The sequence below is a fragment of the Notamacropus eugenii genome, chromosome 5 (assembly GCF_028372415.1).
Source record: "Notamacropus eugenii isolate mMacEug1 chromosome 5, mMacEug1.pri_v2, whole genome shotgun sequence".
NCBI classification, from domain to species: domain Eukaryota; kingdom Metazoa; phylum Chordata; class Mammalia; order Diprotodontia; family Macropodidae; genus Notamacropus; species Notamacropus eugenii.
This window is the reverse complement of record NC_092876.1, coordinates 83,569,590-83,592,835: the sequence shown is the minus strand read 5'-3', so window position 1 is coordinate 83,592,835 and position 23,246 is coordinate 83,569,590. Positions and strand designations below refer to the sequence as shown.

The 23,246-nt window shown below is 46.3% G+C and overlaps 1 protein-coding gene across 2 annotated transcripts in view; it reads right to left on the bottom strand.

Annotated features, from left to right (window-relative positions):
* COL8A2 (collagen type VIII alpha 2 chain) overlaps positions 1–21,988 on the bottom strand; it is a 34,100-nt gene extending 12,112 nt beyond the window's left edge. For both annotated transcript variants that reach the window (XM_072610055.1, XM_072610054.1), the window contains exons 1-2: positions 21,850–21,988; positions 7,093–7,138 (exon numbers count right to left, since the gene is read on the bottom strand). The gene's annotated coding sequence lies outside the window, so the exon portion shown is untranslated. The remainder of the gene's footprint in view (positions 1–7,092; positions 7,139–21,849) is intronic.
* Positions 21,989–23,246: the final 1,258 nt, after the last annotated feature.

The following is a 23,246-nucleotide window of genomic DNA, read 5'->3' as shown; positions in this document are numbered from 1 at the left end:
AACTGTTTAAATCTTTTCTTTATTTTTATTTCTTACAAGGGATATCTCACTGAGTAAGGAAGCAGGAAAGGAAGGAAGGGGTAAAAAATGAATGTGAAACAGCTCAATATAGTGGACAGGGTGTTGGACTTGGAGTCAGGAAGCCCTGAATGCAAATCCTGCCTCAGAAACTTACTGGGTGGACAAGTGACAACTTCTCACAGGTTTCCTTTAGAATGGGAATAATAATAGCAGTTATCTCACAGGGATGTAGGTATCAAGTAAGATAATATGCATAAAATGCTTTGTAAACCTTAAAGGGTAACAGAAAATTGTTACTATAAAGACAGAAAATGATCCCTTAAAGGATCTTAGTAATGTCAGAATTTCAGCAATGTTCTTACATTCCTACTTTCAAGATATTTCTCTTGATTAGGTTGAGCAGAACCACATCCTAGGTACCCCCTAGCCCCACCTAGGGATTGTGTCCTGTGGGGAGGCTCAGCTCAAGCTGCATCTCAGCTTCTAGTGTCCTTGACCCCCTTCCATTGGGATTCATGGCATGAAGGGCAAAACAGCCAGAAAAAAGTGGCTTTCCTTGCCCAGATTGCCAAGGATCACTGGGGTCTCATGACCAGGCCTTGTTACCTCATGCTGTCTCCTCTCCCTCTCCTCCTAAAACTATAAAAACTTTTTTCATGAGTCTTTTTGGTTGGAAATCCACTGGCCATCCCCCAGAGTGGCAGGTTTGCTACCCTGTTATCTCAATTAAAGACCCTTTATTCCTTAGCTCATGGCTTTGATTTATTTCAGGACTTGACAAGGGCTATATAAATGCTAGCCACTATCATTATTGCAGGAAAACAAAAGGCATCAACACTAAAAACACAACAAGTTCCTATCAAGCAGAACTGTCCCACAAAGGGCATGCCTGTCACTGAAGATATTCAAGGAAAGGCTGGCTGATTCTTCATCTGAAATGGTGTGGAGGGATCAGGGGTCAAAGCAGATGGCCTCTAAAATCCTTTCAGTTCTTCAGTCCTCTTCCCTAAAGCCTGGGAGCCTGGGTTCCCATCCAAGACCCTCCTCTTGTCTGCAATAAAAATAGACTTCTCTTTGTGGTGGCCAAAAACTGGAAATCAAGGGGATGCTCATCAACTGAGGAATGGCTGAATAAATTATGGTATATAAATGTAATGGAGTACTATTGCTCTATAAGAAATGATGAACAGGAAGACTTCAGAGAAGCCTGGAAAGACTCATATGAACTGATGCTGAGCGAAAGGAGCAGAACCAGGAGAACTTTGTACACAGCAACAACCACAGTGTGTGAGGATTTTTTTTTCTGGTAGACTTAGAACTTCATTGCAATGCAAGGACTTAAAAAATTCCCAATGGTCTTTTAAGGCAAAATGCCTTCCACATCCAGAGAAAGAACTGTGGCATCCAATTGTAGAATCAAACAGATCATTTTCTTGTGCATTACATTTTGGTTTGTTATATGATTTCTCCGATTCATTCTCATTTTTCTATGCAAGATGACTATGGTGAAAATGTATTTAATAGGAATGTATATAAAATTGTATGCTGTCTCAGGAGCGGGGAAGGATGAGTAAAGGAGGGGGAGGGAGGGAAAAAATTTAAGTTACAAATAAAAGAAAAAGAAAATTAGGCTCTGGATTCTCAGAAGGGACATCTCCACACCCCACCCCATGACTGACACTTTGTTCTTACTAGAACCCCTTTCTTCCACTTTCTAAGGCAGGGGTAGAGAACTGCGGTCTTGAGACCACATGTAACCTTCTAGATCCTTGGATGTAGCCTTTTGACTGAATCCAAATTTTACAGAACAAATCCTTTTATTAAAGGGATTTGTTCTATGAAGTTTGGATTTACTTGAGAAAGTAAAGGGCCACATGTCTAAGGCACTGGTCTCTAATGGGTTTGGTGCTGTGGAGCCCTCAGAATGATATATTTAAATGAAGGACATAAAATACATTGGATTACAAAGGAAACCAAGAATACAGGGTGTCCTAAAAGTTTTGATGCAGTTTTAACCTTTAATAGCCTTGTAACAATTGTATTGAGATGTAATTACCAAAAGATTTTTTTTTTCTTAAAGTTCACAGATACTTGGTTAAGAACCGGAGTTTGAAGGCCTGGCCTGAGAGTCTGGATCCAGATTTGGCTACTTATTTGCTATGTGAACTTGGGAAAACCCTTTTCCCCCTTTCTGGGCTTCAGTGTCCCCTTTTTATATAATGAAGGGTCAGGGAGCGGTCAGACTAGCCAATCTCTAAGGTCCCTTCCTGATGGAACATTCTATGATCTCCTGCTGCCTGTCCCCATCATCCATCATCCTAAGGGGAGCCTCTGGGCTCAGTGTGGGCATTACTGAATCCCCTGACTACTGTCAGAATAGCCCAAATATTATCATCTACAGCTCACAGACCTGTGGGCTGGGTGCTGGCTTGAAGCCCCAAGTCTGGCTTTCAGCTACTCTTTTCTCTCTCAACAGCTTGAACTCAGCCAGAGTTCCACTGGATTCTTTGATCTCCCCTTTCCCCAAGGTCTTTAATCAAAGGCTCATCAAATGAAGGATAAATCAGACCCAGAGTCTAATAAGGAGCTGTCAGGAGACCCACAGGCAACCTGACCACCCCAGAACCCTATGTCTTCTCCCCCCAGTCCAGTCCGAGCTTCAAAGGAGATTCCTCTGACTAGGAGGGCTTTTCTGAAGTCATCAGATCCATCCTTCTGCCCCTAGGTAGGACTGCCCCAGATTAAAGATTCTATCATCTCCCTCCCTCACCTGCCCCAATGACTTGCTTTAGCTGTCTCTTATTTCCATTAAGTCTCTTTCCAAAAGACTTGGAAATTCTCCCTTCTGATCAACCTCAAACTCTCTTGCTCCTTCCCTTTCAGCTGATAGTTTATGATCTTGGCCCTGGGTTAAGAGACAGGAGACCTAGGTTTAAGTCCCAGATGCATTGCTTTCCTAGCCTTCGCCAAGTTACTTCCTCCCTTTTTGAGCCATACTTTTTTCACATATCAAATGGGACTAATAATGCAAGCTGTATGGAGAGGAGCATCTTTTTGAGGGTCAAATGAGAGAGAGTGTATGTAAAAGTATGAGAATGGGAGCAAGGCATTTTGTATTCTAGACAAAGTTTGAAAATTGTGACTCTCTGTGTATGACTGTCCCGTGGAGGTTCTACACCCCTCCTCTTCCTTACTCCTACAATTTGACTTCTATAAAATAATAGGAGGAAGCTTGGTATAGTAGAAATAGGGTAAAATTCAGAATCAGAAGACCTGGGTTCGAGTCTAAGCTTTGTCCCTTGGAATGACCTCGGTAACCCCTCTCTAGGCTTCAGTTGCCTAGATGAGATTATTAGATGTGCTGATCTAGAAAGAAAACATTTGCATCAAATATCTCTTATAAGATATATGGAAGAACTAACACAAATATATGAACAAAACCCCACCAGATAAATGATCAAAGAATATGAACAAACAGTTCTCAAAAATATGACAAACTATTAAGCACCATGTGAAAGTTCAAATAACCAGATGAAACAAAGAAATGAAAGTCAAAACAACTCTAAGGTTTCACCTCATACCCAGCAAGTTGGCAAAGAAGACAAAAGTCGGGAATAGTCCATATTAGAGGGGGTTGTAAAAGACAGAATTGTGCTAAAAAGTAACTAAAGTGATAATTTCTTTGATCTAGAGATCCTACTGAAAGCCATTACCCTGAAGGTAACAAAGGTCTCATATAAACCAAAATATTTTTAGCAGAATATTTTTGTAGTAACAAAGAACTATAAAGTCCATCTATATGGAAATGGCTAAAAAAAAGTTTTGGTACATAAATGTAATGGAATTTTACTGAGCTTTAAGAAATAGTGACTATGAAGAGAAGCATGGAAAAACTTTATGAACTGATGCCAAGAGAAGTAACTAGAGCCTAGAAAGCAACAGTGAATAGACAACAAACAAGAAACAACAAAACTGAATGCTGTTTAATAAGGACCAAGTATGGCCTCAAGGAAAACAGATGAAAACGTTCCCTCCTTTGCAGAGGTGGGGGGCTATAGGTGTGGAACAGTATGTACAGTGTCAGACTTGATTGCTGTTTTGTTGGTTTGCTTTGCTGAACTGTTTTCCCTACTCTTTTTCCTTCTTTGCTGATAGTTCAACTGGAAGGGAAGATAGAGGGATATAGTTCAAAATGAAGATGATACAAAAAATAAAAAATAACAATGAAAATTTAAAAAATAAAACAAAAATGTCAGACTCAATGAGTTTTAAGCCCTTTTAGTTCTGAAGTTAGACCTATTGGGAGAAATTAGGTGGTACGGTGAATAGGGTACCAGTCTTCAAGTCAGGAGGACCTGAGTTCAAATCTAGCTTCAGATACTTACTAGCTGTATGACCTTGGGCAAGTCACTTAACCCTCGATGCCTCAAAAAAAAAAAGTTAGGCAAACCTATTGTAAAAACAACATGCAACAGTCCCTGAATACCACTTTGTAGAACCTATTATTAGATGAATTGCCCTGGCCAAGACACTTAACCCCTATGTGCTTCAAGCACCTTCCTATATCTTTTTCCTAAGACATAAGTGGTTCCATTTGTTTAATATGGAAATAATCCTTTCTGTTTATGTAGAGCTTTAGGATTTGCAAAATATTTTTCATCCTCCTTTCATTTGAGCCTCATAATAACTTTGTGAAGTAGACGCTATTATTATTTCCATTTCACAGAGAAGGAAGCTGAGACAGTGAGGAAGTTAAACATTTTTCCTAGGGAGTCATGGCTAGCCACTATCTGGCAGGGAATTTGAACCCAGGTCTCCCTGACCTCAAATCCAACACTCTAGCCACTATCATCACAATGCTACAAGCCATGGAGCTAGGATTAGCTGGTATTAAAAATATGGGAATTCATCAAAAAGTCTTATTAAAAAGTGCCCCGTCCTGCTACTTCCTTCTAGTTTCACCCTAAGCCCCTGCCTACCTAGCCTGGCCCTAGGCATAGGTGAAGAAAGTACTTTGTAAGCTTTTTTACTTTGCAAAATTCTGTACAAATATAAAGGATCATTGTTGTTATTAAAGTTATTCATTCCAGAAAGGTCGAGCCCAAAGGCAAGAAGGATTTGGGAGGTAAATACCTACGGTCCCTCCCAGCCCAAGCATTTCATCATTTCTACTTTCAAGACAGAGCTCAAATGCTGCCTTCAGAAACGTCCTTCTTGAATACTTAGACCCATGCTAATCCCTATTTTCTTGAATTTCCAGAACATTTAGAATATGTATTGAGGCCCCAGAAGGTTCCCTAATTGTTTCATAAGTCTTATCTCCCCAACCAAGGCAGAAATGAGGAGGCCTTCTCTTCTTCTCTAACCTGATGGCATCTAGCCATGGTTGGAAAGTTGAGGTCAGTGGGACTTCTTGCCTCCTTCCAGCTGGCCTTGAGAAATAGCTGGAGGCCTCTGACTGAACCAAACCTGGAAGCCTAGCCCATCCCACCTATAGTTAAAGATGAGGCTCCTCCAGGGCCCTTGTATGGAGGATGTGAATAAAATTATTTTTCTGAAATCTGCCCCTTGGAGAAGGATGCTCCTACTACTAACTCTAGAGAGACTTCAAGAAGATTCTTTCTTTCTAGCTCTTCCGTATCTCCAGCTCCATCTCTCTACTCCATGACACATCCCTCAAAGTTCTCAAGCTCTCCCCTTCCTCTGAGACCATCTAATAGTTCCCAGACTTCCAGCCTAGAGTACAATTTTATAAGCAGTGTATCTGGACAAGCAAGGAACAACGGAGAGGAATTCTTGGGCAACTATGTATCTGGACAGCCTCCTAACATCAGGCGGTATATAGATGCTGTCAGAGCCTTTAAGAAATATCCACCCCTGCAAAGGAAACGAGGAAGGGGGGAGGGGGAATCTATAGGTTTCTCTTTCTCCTCAGTTCTCAATCTCTGGGCTAGGCTGTCCAAGGGCATGTATATAGAGGGGATTAGCCTTGGCAAAGAGAAGGGCCACCTTCATGTGAGGCAGGTGAGGGAGGAGATCGTGGGGAAGGAATCTGAGTGGTGTGAGATGAGAAGGAAGGGACAACAGGGAGTTCTCATCAAAAAGCTTCAGTTTGGTGGGGTTAGTGGGAGGCGTGGAAAGTTTGAGGAGGGATGAAAAAGATTATTTGAAAATCATAAGTTTGGAAGAGCACCCTCTCAGACAAAAAGAAAAAAAGAAAAGTAGAAGCAGCCAAGCAAGAGCTGGGAGAGAAGTAGCCTCTAGTACCAGGGAGTGCCGAAGATGCAGAAGGGGACCGCTTGAGCTGAGCTGGCCGGAAGGGGGCAGTCTAGGGTCGGAGGTGAGGAGAAACCACCTGCCAAAGGCTCCTTGGGGAGGGAGGGAGAGCTCAAGCCTTTCTGCCTGCCCTGGGACCCGGCAACTTCCCAACCTCCCCCGGAGGCAGGAGCCTGTGCGCAGGCTGGGGGCGGGGGGCTCTCGTTTCCGAGACTGGGGCTTAGAGTCTCCGGAGTGGGTCGGTGGCTTGGGGAAGCAGCTTTTTGCACTTGTGGCTCCTTCCCCCTCCAGCCCCCCCCTCAAAAAACCCCAAACAAACAAAGGGAGAGTCAGCCAGGCTACACGGGGTCCGGAGCCTTGGAATCCAGATTCTGGTGCCGGTCTGCAGCCGGCTTGGGACCCCAGACCCAGGACCCGGGGAACTGGGAGCCTGGATGCTGGAGCCTACAGGGAGGCCGGCCGCAGGCAAAGCCGAGCCGAGACGAGCCGAGCCGAGCTGAGTCGAACAGACCAGCTGCCAAGGGGGCGGTTGGGAAATAGTTTGCAAATGAGAAAAAGCTGCTTCCGAGCTGGGTTTCCATTCAAACCGCCGTCTACAGTGAGGGGGCGGGGGCGCCGTGGCTCGCCAGCCAGTCCGCCGGCAGAGAGCCGAGTGGTCACCGGGAAACGAACCACGCGGCGCAGTTTTTCCTTGCAGCAGGAGAGAGTATGGCTAGACAGCAGGGAGGACAGGCCTCGGGTACCAGATAGAGGGAAGTGACCCAGAAGAAGCAGCCAGGATCAGCGCGTACATACCTTTAAATTGGGGCACTCTTCGCAGAGATGTCACCACTCCCGGGCCCTGAGAACAGAGGAAGGCAGAAAGTGAGAACTTTGGGGTGCGGGTGGGAGGACAGGAAAGGGAGCCTCTGCCTTCCAGGATGCCCAGGAGGACATATTTCCTCCTTCCCCCAGCAGCCTTTTCCCTCCGCCATCCCAAACAACGGGGTTCAGTAGAAATAACCTGGAAGTTCTGGGAGCCCCTAGAAACTCATGATGGGGAGAGATCACTTTCCCCTTCATTCCCAACATTTTAAGGTGACTCCAGAGATCTATGACCCTTCTCTCCAAAAGGAAAGCCTTTTCCTCCCATTCGGACCCTGCCAAAAATCCTAGACTGAATCCAAGACTTTGGAGGGGGTAGGTGGGTCGTCTTTCACTGCTAGAAGTCTCAGCCAGGACTTTGCCACTCTCTCCCCAGCCCTCCATCTGTTCACATGGAAACTCTGACGGTTCCATTCCCCTAGTCACTGGCTGCCAGAAACCCTCAACAGCCTGGGCCCACAGCTCTGTGGGTTTGTTCCGGAACCTTGGGGCTGCTCCCCACCCGTCCCCAGAAGCTTTCTTCTACTCCACCTTCCACTCTTCCCTTCCTTTCCCCTCCCCGAAGACTATGGTGTAGCCAATCTTCCCCCACCCCCTCCATGCTGTCTGATCCCAAAGCCTGGAATACCCTTCCCACTCCTTTCAATTCAAATCCACATACATTTATTAAGCAGCCAGTGAGTCCTTGGCTATAAAGAGTAAAACGAAAAGTTCCCTGCCCTTACAGTCTTCATTCAACTGGACTATTGACGTTTTATCCATTCTCTAAAAGCCAAATCAGATGCCACCCATAGGAAGCCTTTCCTTGCTTGAACCTCACACAAAACTTTCTAATTCCCTTTTCAGACAATACTGTATGTCAAAGTTACCTGGGTTTCCCCTACTGGACTGTCAGCTCCATGACAGCAGGGACGATGTGTTACCTAAACGTTGTATCTCTCCCAGCACCAAGAACAAGTACAGTGTCATTCACACAATAATAATTCAGTAACGATAATGAAGATGATGATGATGATGACCAACATAGGTAGAGCCTCAGAATCAGAAAGACCTAGGTTGAAGGCCTACCCCTCTCAGCATCTTCCCAGTGTCCCAAGGCAGACATGGATCTGCTTTGGAAAAGAGATTTTTACACACTGGGTACTCTAAACACCAATGAAATCACAAGTCCAGTTAAAAAATAAAAACAGCACCTGAAATTTAAGTAGTCCAAATTTGCAGAGTGCTTATCTCCTTTGGACCTCACTGCATCCCTATAATATAGATATTATTATCAGCATTCTATAGATGAGGAAACTGAGGCTCAGATAGGTTAAGTGACTTGGTCATAGAGGTAGTGTCAAAGACAGGATTTGAACCCAGGTCTTTCTGATTCTAAATCCAGTCTTCTACCCAGTGTTTGTTAATGTTTGATGAATAGAATTTAACTGACTCCACTCTATCCAGCCCCTATCCCTTACCAACCTTCCCAGTCCCCTTTAGTCCCAGTGCTATAGGCTACTGCCAGATACTTTTGCTGGAGCAATCATAGGGCTAAGTGGGAAGGTCTGAGGAGAGGTGGAAAGAAAAGAGAGAAGAGGGGAGGGAGAGAGAGCACAACCCACAGAATTCTGTCTCAGAACTTTCACTGAGAATTCTAGTTCTACTATAGAATGTTCCTCCTCTCCTGCCAGCCTAAATCCTAAGTAGGAGGCTTGCCTTAGGGCCCCAAACCCAGGTGGGCATTAATGGCAGACTTTTGTCTCTGTGGGGTATGAGGGGAATACTGGCCACCTGAGAATACTGAGGTCAGTGGTTCTCAGAGGCCTCTGTCAACCTCTTTCTGAAGTCTGAGGGTCCCTCTGACTCTGACATCATCTTCTGTTATGGGAACCAGGCAGACTGGCAAACCAGTTCAGAGTGGACCAAGAAATTGAGGAAGGAATGATGAACTTACACAAAGCCAATCAAGTTTAATCTTTCCCCTTTTCTCCCAGTGTTTTCCTGACCCAGACTATTCCAGAATTTCAGATTACATACCTTTCCAGTGAAAGCCACAGAGACAAGGAGCCCAGGGAGTCACCATCCAGGGCCTGGGATGGGGGAGTCTTGGTGGCAACAACTTACAGGAGCACCAGCAGCTGAGTAGCCCTGGTTAAGTCACTTAACACTTGCCTGGGTATCTGCCTCTGTGTGTCTGTGTTTTGCCTGTTCCTCAGGGTTTGTGAATATCTTTGGCAGAGGCAGCAAGAGGGAAGGTTTTGGAGGTCAGGTGAGTTCAAGTCGATCTCCTGGCTGTGGAAACCTGCATACATCACTTAACCTCTTAGGGCCCCAGGACTTCTCTAAGGCTAGAAGTGGAAAGCAGGGGCTGACTCAAACTGAAGAAGGAATTGTTCCCAGGAGCTCACTTCCAGATGAAGTCACAGATTTGGCAAAATTGTCCTCACCACCAGGCTGTATCAGTGTATTGATACAACAGTGTGTTGGTCTGACATTCCTTCTGTCCCAATGTTCTCAGCATATGGCCACCTTTTGGATAGTGGAAGGGGTTCCAGGGGCTGTGACAGGGAGGTCTTGATCTCCCCCCTCCAGTCCTAGTGAGAATACCTGCTGCTTGCCCTTGATCAGTTGGTCAGAGTCAAAACCTGATGGGAGATAGGGCTGAGTGACCTCCTGGAGGATCTGGCTTACCTTGGTCTGGGTGGAATGAGAGTGGAGTAGCAAGGGCTCTGGTCCCTTTCCCATCTCTGAGTCCCTATTCCAGAGCTCAGTAGTTGCTTCAGTTCCAAGACCACAAGCATTTCCTGCACTAGCATTTCCTGGTCTGGGCTGCAAGGGTCCCAGTTGGACTCCCATTTTCCCACAGGAGGCCCAGGGCACTGATTGAGATGCCTCACTAGCACCCTCCCCCATGCTGAGCACACAGCCAGTACCTCAGAGCTCTAGGCTGGCCACAATGAGGGACATTGTTTTCAGCTTGGTTCCTCTAACCTGAGCTGGGGGAAGGGCAGGGCTAAGGAGGGGTAGGAGAAGTTTCTTTCCTTCATCCCTAGCCCACCTCTGGGTCGGGAGGGAACCATACCCATTGTCCTCTGGTTATCATATATGTCCCAATTGAACAGAAGTCTTGTGACCAAATTCTCTCCATTTCCTACAGCACCCCCAGGTTTCTCTTCTCCATAACCTCCCTCTGAACAATCCATCAATGTGTTGGAGGATGTGAGAATGAGTAACTGTCAGGTAGCTAGCACACTGGAGTGGTTAAAGTATTGGCCTTGAGCTTAGGAAAGCTCTGGGATCAAATCCTGCCTTAGACACTGATCTGTAACCCTTGGCAAGTCAGAACATTTGAGATTTAATGCTGGAAGGAATCTCAGAGGCCATTCCCCCCCCCCCCCCATTTTATAGAGAAGAAAACTGAAACCCATGGAAGTGACTTGCTTAAGTTCACATAGGTAGTAATAGTAGAGCCTGAACTTGAACCCAGATCCTCAGTGAATCAGCATTTATTAAGCACCTACTGCATACAGCTTACTGTCTTGCTTAGCTGAAACACAAACTTGAGATTCAATATGGTCCCTGACCTCAAGGAGCTCACATTCTAGATGTTTCCTCTTCTTTTAGTCAATACCCTTCCTGGAACTCATTTTCTCCCTCCTTATACTCCCTTTTCCAGGATCACTTCTCATAAGTTCATCAGTACAGAAGAAGCTGCCACTTTTGCTCCATCCTTTGTAAGTGAATTTGGGAGGGTGATATAAGGGAGGGAGAGAAAGTGGTGCTGAGATCTCATTTCCCCCTCTGATCTCAGGGTTCCATCCTTGCCCTTATTCTACCTCCCCTTCTCAGCTCTCTCCCCTCTCTACCCCCAAATTCAGGCTCAAGAGGCCACTTGGGGACATTCCCGCTGCATTCCCGAAGTAAGTCGCCTGGATTTGCTGTGCTCCAGGAAATATGAAAAGAATGTTTTACATGAGCCCAAGTCTCCTGAACTGGCTTTGGTCCAAGTGCCCACGCGAGGCCATTTAGCCTGAGGCCTCCTTCCACTCAAGCCAATGCAAATCCTTGACCTGGTGAGGAAGCCCTCCCCACAGCCAGGGCTCGATTCACCTGCTCAGACACCTTAGGGGGAGGGATGGAGGCTGGAGGGCTTGAAGAAATGGGGAGCTGCTAGAATGCCTGGGGAGACAGGAGGAAGCAGGGGAAGGAGACTGAGGGAGGCTGAAAAATCTTCCCTGCAAGTCTTTCAAGATGGAAGGCCCAGAGGGACAAAGGCCTTTATGGGAAAGAGGTCAGTGAAGGACCTCATCTAGACCAGAGCAGGGGCTGTCTATACTGTCCTGGAAATTCTCTAAGGAAGTCTGAAGCTATTTCACCTCAGCCTGTTCCCTTAAAGGACTGAAATATTGATTTTCTTTTGTGCATATGCTTCTCCCCCTGGAGACCCCCTGGTCTGAGGTTGGGTGGTTAGTCAGAACTATCCCTTCACTTAGTGATTCATTATGTGAGGGGACAAAAGTACCTCTTCCTGCCTCCTTCCCGCCCCCCCCCCCCCCCCTGCCAAATCTCAACTGCCTCACACCAGCAAGTCTGAGCCTAGGGCCTAGGCTGCTGCTGCACATGGGTTATAGAACTGACCTGAAAAGGTCATCTCTCCCACCTCCTTGGCCCTGGACTAAACACACTTCCCCCACTACCCCATCCCTGGCCCACCCTGCTTCAGCTGAATGGATAGAGTGCTGGGCATGGTTCAGGAAGATCTCAGTTCAAATCTTGTCTCTGATATTTACTATCTGGGTGACCCTGGACAAGTTATTTAACCTTTGGACCTCGGTTTCATCATCTCTTAAATTCATAGAATCTGCCTGACAGAATTGTTGTGAGAAAAAAATGAAATATCATATGTAAACCACTTTACTTATCTTAAAGTACTGCATAATGATGATTCCCAGACACATTGGGATCTTTTCCCATTTTTACTGTCACATCCTTTCTCCCCTCCCAAGAAAAGGAGCCACTGACCTCCTTCCACCTGACTTGTCTCTTTTCCTAAAGTCCTGTCCTGGATCCTCACCTAAGTTTCAGAGCTCCCTTGGAGCTGAGGTATTTGAGACCTCCATCCCTCCTTCCTCCTTGAATCCCATAATCTTAAAAGATGTAGAAGGGATTCTTGGCCAGATGTGGGTTGAACAAGAGAGCCCGTGAGGTTCCTTTTGGCTCTGAACTTTTTTTATTCTGGAAAGGAACTTGGTCCAACCTAGTTCAGCTCCTACCTGAGGCTGAATCCTTGCCATAATCTACAGGGCAAATGGTTCTTTAGCCTCCCACTGCAGACCTGCAGCATTGGGAGGCTCATTGCTCTCCCAAAGCAACTCGTCACATGTTAGCAGGAATTCTTAGAAAGTTTTCCCCTTACATTGAGCTAAAATAGACTGCACTGACACAATTCACCTTTGATCTAGCTCTGCCCTGTTCTAGGTGGGTTAGAAAAAGTTTACTCCCCTTTTCCACATGACAGCAGGCTAGATACTTGGAGACTGCTGTCATGTTCCCTTCTATCTCCCTCCATTCCATTTGGACATGTAGTTCTGAGCTCTACTCATTAGAAGAAGAAACACAGGAATCATAGATTTAGAACCAAAAACATCTTAGGGGTCATTTTGTCCAAACTCTGACTTTACAGATGAGGAAACTGAGGCCCAGAGAGATTAAGTCAATTTCTCACAGGTAGTAAGTGGCAGATGTGGGATTTGAACCCAGGTCCTCTGACTCCAAATCATTGCCTCATTGTTCTATAATGCCTCTCATGGGAGAGGAGATGAGTCCACTAGGTAGGAGGAGGTATGAATGGGAGATATGAAGAACAACCAAGAAGTGGGCAGAGGGCAAGGACTTCTTGATTCTATCTACCTCACCCAGGTCTTTGGGGTCATCCCTTCCCCTCTCTGAGTACTTCCTCAGAAGTGACTTCTACATGTCTGCATCACTGGATCAGATGACCTTTAAGGGCTCCAACCTAACTCCCATCCCAGTTCTAGATTGGCAACCCTATGATCTTGTCCTCTTCTTTCTCCTCCCCATCATTTTCTCTTCCTCACCATCATAACCCCCTTCTTTCTTCTCCCTGCTCAGATCTCCTTTCCCTTCTAGTGATGGGCCCCCTTGCCAAGTAAGCCAGATACTGGTTAGGGCAAGAAATTGTGGACATGAGAGCAGAGACAAGGGTAGCAGTGGTGGTGGTAGTGTGTGTGTGTGTGTGTGTGTGTACATACATATATAATATAATACATGCATGTATAATAGACACACATATGTTTTATATATATATGCCAAAGTCATCTGCAGAACTAGAGATGAGGTAATCTTGAGGGATTTGGAGAAAGAGGCAGGAAGGAAGGAAGTACGGAGAGAGCACTGGAATAAGTAAGGTCCAAAGAGAAATTAGCTAGATGCTAATTGGATACTTAACTGAATATTTTCAGTCAGAATCACACATTTAGTTATGGAAGAGACCTTAATGACTATCTAGTCCAAGTCTCTCATTTTATAGATGAGGAAACTGAGACACAAAAGGTTAAGTTACCTGCCCAGGGTCACAGAGCTGACATATAGGTGGGGATGGGTACCACGAGCATATGGTAATGGAGCCATGATCTCAAGGCTGTGAGTACTTCCTCCATCAAACACAATCCATCCCATCCTCCTTAGTCCCAGGGGATTCTTGTCCATCCATACAATTCACCACATAGGATCTGGCCAAGGTGTCCGAGGCCTTCCCTGGAGTCTTTCCATGTTCTGTGGGTGTGCTTGCAGCATTTAGGCTGTAAGCCTGTTGGGCTTTGATCTTACTCCATAGCCCACCCACGTGCCTTTTCAGCTCCATGGGGCCTCCATGTCTTTCATTCCACTCCTTGTCAGTAGAGGGGCTGCGTTTTAATCACAACCACCATACAATTAGACCCAGCCATTCATTATAGCATAGGCACTACCTGTTCTCCCTTCCATTATTATTGCCTTATCATCCCCACATAAGTAAGAGTTGGGCGACATTGTTACAGCAAACATATGGCTACTCTCAAATCACAGCAGGGGGGAGGGGGAGTTATAAAGTAGTTATTGTATCTAGGTCTCCCCTCAAATTGTCACCATCTAGATAGATTGTTACTCTCTATAGCCACTATCTATACTATATATAGCCACATTGTTACTCTATACACAGTTACTATTAACTATTATTTCATGGTATACAGTTATATAACTATATCTTGTTACTATATAGATACATTGTTGCTCCTTTACACTCATAGCAGTCTTATTGGGCTACAGTATTATCCCACACGGCTCTCCTACTTCGAACATGTGATTTCATCAGTGTAGGGGAGTTCCCTGTGAGAAAATTCCCTCTTCTAAAGTAGATAGGCAGTTGATGACACTGTGGATAAAGAGCTGAGCCTGGAGTTCAGAAGTCCTGAGTTCTAATTTGACCTCAGACACTTACTAGCAGTGTGACCTTTGCTAAGTCTCTAACCCCTATTTGTCTCAGTTTCCTCATCTGTCAAATGAACTAGAAGAAGAAATGGCAATATCTTTGCCAAGAAAATTCTAAATGGGGTCACAAAGAGTGGAACATGATTAAAATAAACAACTGTCTGTAATTTATAGTCTTCAAGGCCTGCCTGAAAGGTGGACCCCAGGTGTACCTGACCATAGGATTGGCCCTCTATCTACTCTGCCTATATTCTATTCAAGGTAGGATTCAAGTTAAATTGTCTTTTAGAGGGGAAGAAAGAATTGGGATCCAAACTTGTAGAAAATTTTTGGTAAAGAAGCTCCCTCTACACAGTACCTACCCTGCAATTTGCAAAGTTGCCAAGGGGTCACAGAGAGGTTAAGTTACTTGCTCTGAGTCACATAATCCACACATGTTAAAGACAGGATCTGAACCCAGTTCTTCCTTAATCCAAAGCTGGCTTTCTATCTAGTAAAACATGATGCCCTTTGAAGGATACAAAACCAGAAATGAATCAGTCTCTGCCTCAGGGACCTTACATAGTGCATGGTAACTACCAGAACACATTATTATCTCTCATGTCATTACCACCTGGGTTCATTATTCCTCTACTCATTTTGAATTCCACTCTTACTAATTACATTATTGTCATTCTCTTGAATGCAGTTGTTGATTGTTTCTATAACTTGTTATTTAACCCACTCATTCTTTAGGATTAGATTGTTTAGTTTCCATTTAGTTTTTGGTTTATATTTCCATGGCCTTTGATTACATAAAAGCTTTGCTGCATTATGATCTGAGAAGGATGCATTGACTATCTCTGCCTTTCTGCACTGGATTGTGAGGTTTTTATGGCCTAGTATATGGTCAATTTTTGCATATGTGCCATGGACTGCTGAGAAAAAGGTATATTCCTTTCTATCCCCATTCAATTTTCTTCAGAGATCTATCATATCTACCTTATCCAGAGTTCTGTTCACTTCCTTAACTTCTTTCTTGCTTATTTTGAGGTTAGATTTATCAAGTTCAGAGAGGGGGAGGTTGAGGTCCCCCCTAGTATAGTTTTGCTGTCTATTTCTTCCTGTAACTCTCTTAACTTCTTCTCTAAGAATGTGGATGCTATACCACTTGGAGCATATATGTTTAGTAATGAAATTGCTTCATTGTCTGCGGTGCCTTTTAGCAGGATATAGTTTCCTTCCTTATCTGTTTTGATTAGATCTATTTCTGCTTTTGCTTTGTCTGAAATTAGAATTGCTATCCTTGCTTTTTTTACATCCACTGAAGCACAAAATATTATGCTCCAACCTTTTACCTTTACCCTGTGTGTATGCCCCCATTTCAAATGTGTTTCTTGTAAATAACATATTGGATTATGATTTTTTATCCATTTTGCAATCCATCTCTGTTTTATGGGAGAGTTCATCCCATTCACATTTACAGTTGTGATTGCTATCTCTGTCTTTCCCTCCATCCCCTTTTCCCTTGTTTGTGCTTTTAGTTCTCCTTTTTCCCTTCCCCTCCACAACAGATTTTTAATTTTTGACCACTGCCTCCCTCAGTCTTCCCTCCCTTCTTTCAGCCCCTCTCCCTTTTAATCCCCCTTTCCCTTACTACTTCTTCCCTCCCTTTTGGCCTCCCCCTCTCTTTTCTTTCCCCTTCCTCTCCTACTGCCTATAGAGCTAATTGTATTTCTATACTTAACTAAGTTTGTTGTACCCTCCTTGAACTCTTATAATTACATACATTGGAATCTAGTTCAGGTAACTGAGAGGTTCTAGGTATATAGTCCTAGATATCTCTATTATTTGCTCCTTCCTCTCTGCTCACAAACCCACTCTATGTAATGGCCTCCTAATTGGTTTCTCTGCCTCCAGCTTCTCCTCTCTCTAATCCATTCTCCAAACAGTAAGTGAATAAATGAGTGAATAAGTGAACACAGATGCCAAAGTAAACTTCCTAATTACCATAAGTCTAACCATGTTATTCTCCCACTCAAAAAAATGTCAGTGACTTCCCATTGTCAACAGGATAAAACATACACTCATGGTCCTGGCATTCAAAGCCCTTCACAATATGGCACCAATCTATTTCTTGCACTTTATTTCATAATACCTCCCTTCTTGCCTGGCCTTGAGTACTTCATACTGGGAACAACCTGGACTAACGGTTGCTCTCAGATCATATCCAGTGTTCTACGTTTTCTACATGCTGGATTCCCAAATTTGCAAAATGCTAACTCCTTATGTTTATCTGTTAATAACCTCTTCCTTTATGGAACAATACACCTTCTCCATAGAACTTTCTGTTGTTTCCCAACTAGAAATTATATTTTCTTTAAAATTGGAAAGGACCTCAGTATCCACATAATTCAACATATAATTGAATCTATAGTATCAACAAGAAGGGCTCTGACAGCCTGCACCTCTATGGGAAGCTCACTACCTTCAGACCCAGCACAATTCACTTTGTATTAGCTCTGATTGCTATAGCAAGTGTCTCCAGCTCTCTGGACCTTTGTGATGGTCACATTCTGATTTTTATTACAGTCATTTGTGTTTGTGTCATATCTTCCCCCTATATTACGAGCATCTTGAAGACAGAGACTGGAGACGTATATGATTTTATTTTCACTTTTTTATAACCCCATTAGCGAGATATGCACATTGAGGTCAATTGAATTTAGTTGAAGAGTCTGTTCTAACTCTAAATCTGTGATACTTGGTCATTCTGGGCACTCCCATTTCCCTCCCCTGCTCTTCTGTCTAATTTCTCTGTTCTAGAAGAGAACAGACTCTTGTCTGGTTTCTTCTTGGGAAAAGCAATATCCCTCACCCCCACACTGATCAGGGACAAGGTCTGGAGGGAGCTAAATAAAGGAGACAGTGGGTGGTGGTGGCAGAGGCTCCTTCTAAGGATAGGAGAACCCAGAAGAAAATCAGGAAGCACTAGCTATCCCCAGAGGTACTCTCTGTCTCTGTCTCTCTCTCTGTCTCTGTCTCTCTCTTTCTCTGTTTTTGTTTCTCTATCTGTCTCTGTCTGTCTGTCTCTCTCACACAGACACATACACACACACACTCCTTCTATCTCTCTGTCCCCCATCCCTTTTCTCCACTGCCTCTTTGTCCCTCTCTCCCTGACCTGTGCTTCTGTCCTTGTCCACATCTATCTCTCCTCTTGTCTCTCTTTTCCAATTTTTCTGAACCTCTGTCCCTCTATTTCAGTCTTTCTTTCTCTCTCCAATGTAACAAGTACCTTTTATTAGGTACCTACTATATGTAAGTCACTATGTTTCCCACATCCTTCCCTTGTCCCTATTTTTCTATTCCTTTGCTTCCTGTCCCTGGTCCCATTTTCTATCTGGCTCTTTCCCTGTCTCTCTGTCCCTCTGGTTCCCTCTCCTGTGACCCTGTACCTTAATTCCATTCTTATTGCCTGGAGCTCTTTCCTTCTGTCTCTCTATTCCTATTTCTCTTTCAAGTCCTCTCTGACTCCCCTTCTGCCCATCTGTCTGCCTCTCTTTCCCACTGTCTCTAATACACTATCCCCAACTCTCTGTTTTATCTATGTGTGTGGATGTATATACATACATAAGTACGTGTGGGAGGGAGACACACACACAGAGGATATCGATAGTGTTTAGCTTTCAAATCAACATCTTACTACAGCAACGTCCAGCAAATGCTGAAAATTTGTAAAAATTCAGGTCAATTTATGTTGACTCATTACTTATTTTTTCCTGTCTCTGTGTCCCTCCACTTCTCTAATCCCCCATCTCTCTGGCTCTCCATCCAGTCATTCTCTCCATCCCTTTTCTGCCTCTGTTACCCTGACCCCCAGCAATGAGCAGTGGCATCAGGACTGATTGTTAACAAGCCCCAAGGAGTTCATAAATGGCTGATATTCTGGGCTTCTCTTTTTTAAATGTGTAAATCCCATAGAAAAGGTAAATGCATAAGTACACACTCACATGATCACACACACATTCATGCTCACAAGCAACCATTTGCACACACACACATACACACACACACACACACACACACCCCAACCCCCTTCATATATACCTGTACCCACCCAGACACATTCTCCTATGCCTACTCACTCAAAGACAAACTTGTACGCATATTCACTCACATTGCTGCCATATACCTGACTCTCATAAACATAGCACATGTCTCCTGCTAGGTTCTTCATGGACACACACATGAATCTCTTTCATCACTGTGCTGACTCTCTATTGTCTATTATCTCTAGAACTGCTCCTTGCCCCTGCATACCTGATCTGCCAGACAGGAGCCTCAATACACTTGGAAGCATCAAGGAGACCTCAAAGATTGGGATGATTTATGTCCCCCCTCCCTGCCCTCTCCTCCTAGCCTATCCTGGTGACCAGAGCTGGGAGTAGACAATGTCCCAAAAGTGAGGAAGCCTTTGCCTTCGGGAGACTAAGTACCCTCTCCTCTGGGCATGTACCCTAGCCAGCTGGAGAAGCAACTCTGACCTGGCTTTAGGAGTTGTGTCAATAGGGCCTGGCCAGACTGCCAGAGAAAAGCTGGGAGGAGGCCCCAGGCCTTTGCCTCACTGGATCCAGCTCCCAAGACAGAAGGAGAAAGGCAGGGAGGATTGGAGGATTGGCAGTAATTAGACCTCAAGCTGACAAACCAATTTAGGGATCTTTCCCCTCCCCCTTCCTCACAGACACATTCATTTCATTTTTTCCCCCTTCCCTCTCCTCTGAGCCAAAGAGAGGAAACACTCATTTTCACTGCTGTGGATGGACTGAAATAGGAGATGGAGGCGCTCAGTGTGTATGTCTGGGTGTTAGAATCTGTGTGTGTCTGCACGTGTGAGTGTCTCTGTTGTACCCAGGAGTGTGTGTGTGTGTGTGTGTGTGTGTGTGTGTGTGTGTGTGTGTGTGTGTGTGTGTGTATGTTCCTGGATGGTCACTGTCAGTGCATCTGTGGGAGATTCTGGGTGAACAACTGAACCTGTTTTTCTTTCCCCGCAGGATTTCATCTCCATACTAGATTTGCTGCCCTGACCTGTACCAGACTCCCTGAAGTCATCCCAGTCATGTTCCTGCTTCCTTCAGCTCATAGAACCCAGTTCTTTTCTGAGAACTCCCTGCTTATCCATCACTTTGCCAAGCCCTTTGGAAGAACTTAGAGGAAGGAATTCTCCTTACACCCTCACATTCACTCACACACACACACACACACACACAGCTTCTCCCATATGGTTCAACCTGGTACAGGAAGCAAGATCATGGGGAGACCCTCTTTTTCCTTTGAATATCTGTTGGTTTGGGTTCAGTTCAGTTTGGCATCAAGGAGTTGGATGAAATGACCTCAGAGGGATCTACACCCTCCCCCTTCTCCCCAGACTCATTTATCATAATAGGCTTGAGACAAGCATATAGATTCTGAGGCTTCCTGCAAGACTTGCTAAGTCTAGCTAATGCTAAGCCAGGCTGGTCCCCTAGCCTAGCTCAGGCCTCCACATAACTTGGCCTTCCATTCTGTCTACCCCCTGAGTCTCCACCTTCCTCCTGTCCTTAGCCCTGGGTCTCCCCCCAAGACTGGAGAGAAAGGGATGCAGCCCAACATTCCATAGAGCCCACAGTCACCCAGCTGTGGTGGGCTGAAACCAGGAAAACAGCTGGAGAGCCCCAGACTGAGGGCGGGGGTGGGGGGGAGGGAGAAGCACAGACCAGCAGAGGCAGAGACAGAAGAAGAGACCTAGAGGTGAACAGTAAGATAGAAACAGGGAAAGAGAGATACTGGAAAGCAGCACAGACCAGTAGAGACTGAGGCTGAGACCCATACAAGAAAGTGAGAAGAAGATGCCCCTTGCCTATGCCTGGGGCATGAGTTTTAGGAGAGGGGGCCCAGTGGTCTTGATGCCTTGCCAATCCTCCTTTCATTTACTATATCCCTAGCTGAGGTCATTTCATGTAAACTACCACTCTCAGGGCCTTTGGAAACAGGCAGAACTCAGAGTTCCGCTCACTTGAGTGAGTGGCAGATGCTTACACCCTTAGTCTGGATCCCCAGAGGCATGGAAGCCTGCAAAGGACCCTAGGCTAGTGACAGCCTTCCTACTGGAATGGAAGAACCCGAAGCTCTTTCTCATGCTTACTGTTGGTTTGGCCTTAAGTGGTGAGGTGAGGACTACATTTGAGAGAGCCTCTCCCATTCACCTGTTTACCTCTTCCCCCACACCCTGAACTCTGATCTCCAACTCTTGTCCAGACCCCTGTTCCTGACCCCTGATTCTTAAGATACATATCTCTCAGGTTCCCCACTCACAGTTCCTCACTCCTCACCCCTTTTCCTCACTCCCACCATCGTCTGGTCCCAGACCCAGCAACCCCTTCCCTGGCTCCATTTCCTGACCTCACAGGTCTCTCTGTCCCCAAGCTCAGATCCCCCTCTCCCTGGCTCCGCTCCTCATGCCCTTGGCCCCAGTCCCAGATCCCCTTCTCCCTGGCCTCTGATCCTCGTGCCCCTCGCCCTGTTCCCCAGCTCCCTGTCCCCAGGCCCAGCTCCCCCCTCTCCTTGGCCCCGCTCCAGATTCGCCTCTCCTTGCTTCTCCGCCTCTCCTTGCTTCCCTCTCCCCAGCCGAGTTTCCAGCCACTCATTCTCCAAAGCCCCGAGCCGTCGGTTAGGCTCGGTCTCAGCCGGGAGAAATGTGCAGAAGGCGGGAAGGGTGTGAGGGCCAGCTCTGCGGGGCTCTCAGGCTGACGTGGGGAATCTCCGGAGCCTCGCAACTTCCCCCCTCCATACACAAACACACATCGGTCACCACAATCTCCCCCAGTCCCAGACTATACCGGGCTCTTTACCTAGGAAAAAACACTTTTGGTCCGGGAGCAAAGACTCACTATCCCTTCCCTCCACCACCCGCATCCCACTTGCAGTGGCCAGGGACCCAGACATCCAGGTTGCCTGGCATTCAGTTGGATAGGGACAACCCTACAGTGAAGGAGCAGTCTCTGACCTATTCACAAACACCCCTAGGGCCAGGGACCCTGGCGTCCGAGCTGTCTGACTCTCAGTTGGAACGAAGCAGATGCTCAGCACCCAGCGCCCCTGTCAGGCGTGGCAGCCTTCCTTGTGCCCGGCTCGAACCATACCCTTCTGACCCCCGAGCCACGCCCTTCCAGCCCTAGGACAGCCCGGGTGGGTGCTTACCTGGGCTGTCACTCTGTCCGTCCGTCGGACCGGGGCCAGGGCTCCTCACGCTCCCATGGGGCCTCCCGGGGCCCCAGCGGAGCCCGGCCCGAGGCCCGCAGCAGCCCTACCTCCTTCGCTGCCTCCCTCAACGCCTCAGCCTCTCAGGCAAACTCGGGCTCGGACTCCGGGATGTCCGACAGAGCAGAGCCGAGACCACGGGATCTGAGCTGAGCTGAGCTGAGCCGAGCCGGGCCGGGCGGGCGGGCGAGCGCTACGCGTCCCGGGGAGCAGGGAGCAGCGGAGCGGACGGGGGCCAGGGCCTGGCAGGGAAGGAACGAGCAGGGCAGGGAAGGGCAGGGCAAGGTTGGACAGAGCAGGGCAGTGCGGGCAGCTCCCAAGCCCGAGAGGAGCAGACGGCTCCTGCTGCGGGAGGTGAAGGCTAGACGGGACAGAGAGAGGGAGGGAGGGACTGTGGAAGGGAGGGGAAGAGGAGGAGGGAGGGAACAGAAGCGCTAGACGGGGAGAGGGAGGGAAAGAGGGGCTGGAGCTTCGGGTGAGGGCCAGGAGAGGGGGCTGCGGCGGCAGCTGTCGACTTTTTTTTTTTTTAAATTTTCTAGATCTCTTAGTCGGTCTTCTGTCGCTCTATCTAGTCCATAACTCTGACTGACTCTATTTGAGTCTTACACTGTCTCTGATTTCTTTTTCTCCAATGGAAAAACCATTTTCCTTTGCCTGGGACTAGTGTGTCTTGTATTCAGTGCCCAGAGCTTGGAACTGGGGTTCATGTGGTGGTGTGGTGGGGTGAGGTAGGGCGGGAATCTTGCCTGGGGGGAATGGTTCTGTTCTTTCTTTGACTGAAGCCAAAGGTTCGTTGGAAGAGGTTGTCATCTAAAGATTCTTGGACCACACAGCTCCAGTACTTCTCATCTCCGTCTGGGCTTCTAGCCAGTTTCACTTCCCTACACCCAGTCAGTATTAAACCGCAAACTCCTCTTCCAAGCGTCCCAGATTCTCTGCCTCACCTTGGCCACAGGAGGATGCCCTCAGTCTGTCCCACTCTTCAAACTAATTATTGGAGACCTATCTGAAAGGACCAAAGGACTATTTCACCTAGTCTAAGGTCAGGCTCTCAGACACTTGAAACTGACCAGGAGGAAACCTTGGGAGCTTAGAGCAACTGAACCCTGGGCACTACCCTCCTCTGTCCATTTGGAACCTCCTTTTTCCCTCTTGCTTCCCCACCCAAGCCTTGGACATTTTGGTTTCAGGTCTTGCCTTTTTTTTCCTTATCTGGAAACTAATCAGGAGGCTCTTCTCTACTGTCTGCTTCCATTCCCAGGATTATTCGATACTTTTCTGCACACTTAGGTAATCTTAAGGCCAAAGGGCTTGTAGAATTCATAAAAAATGACAAG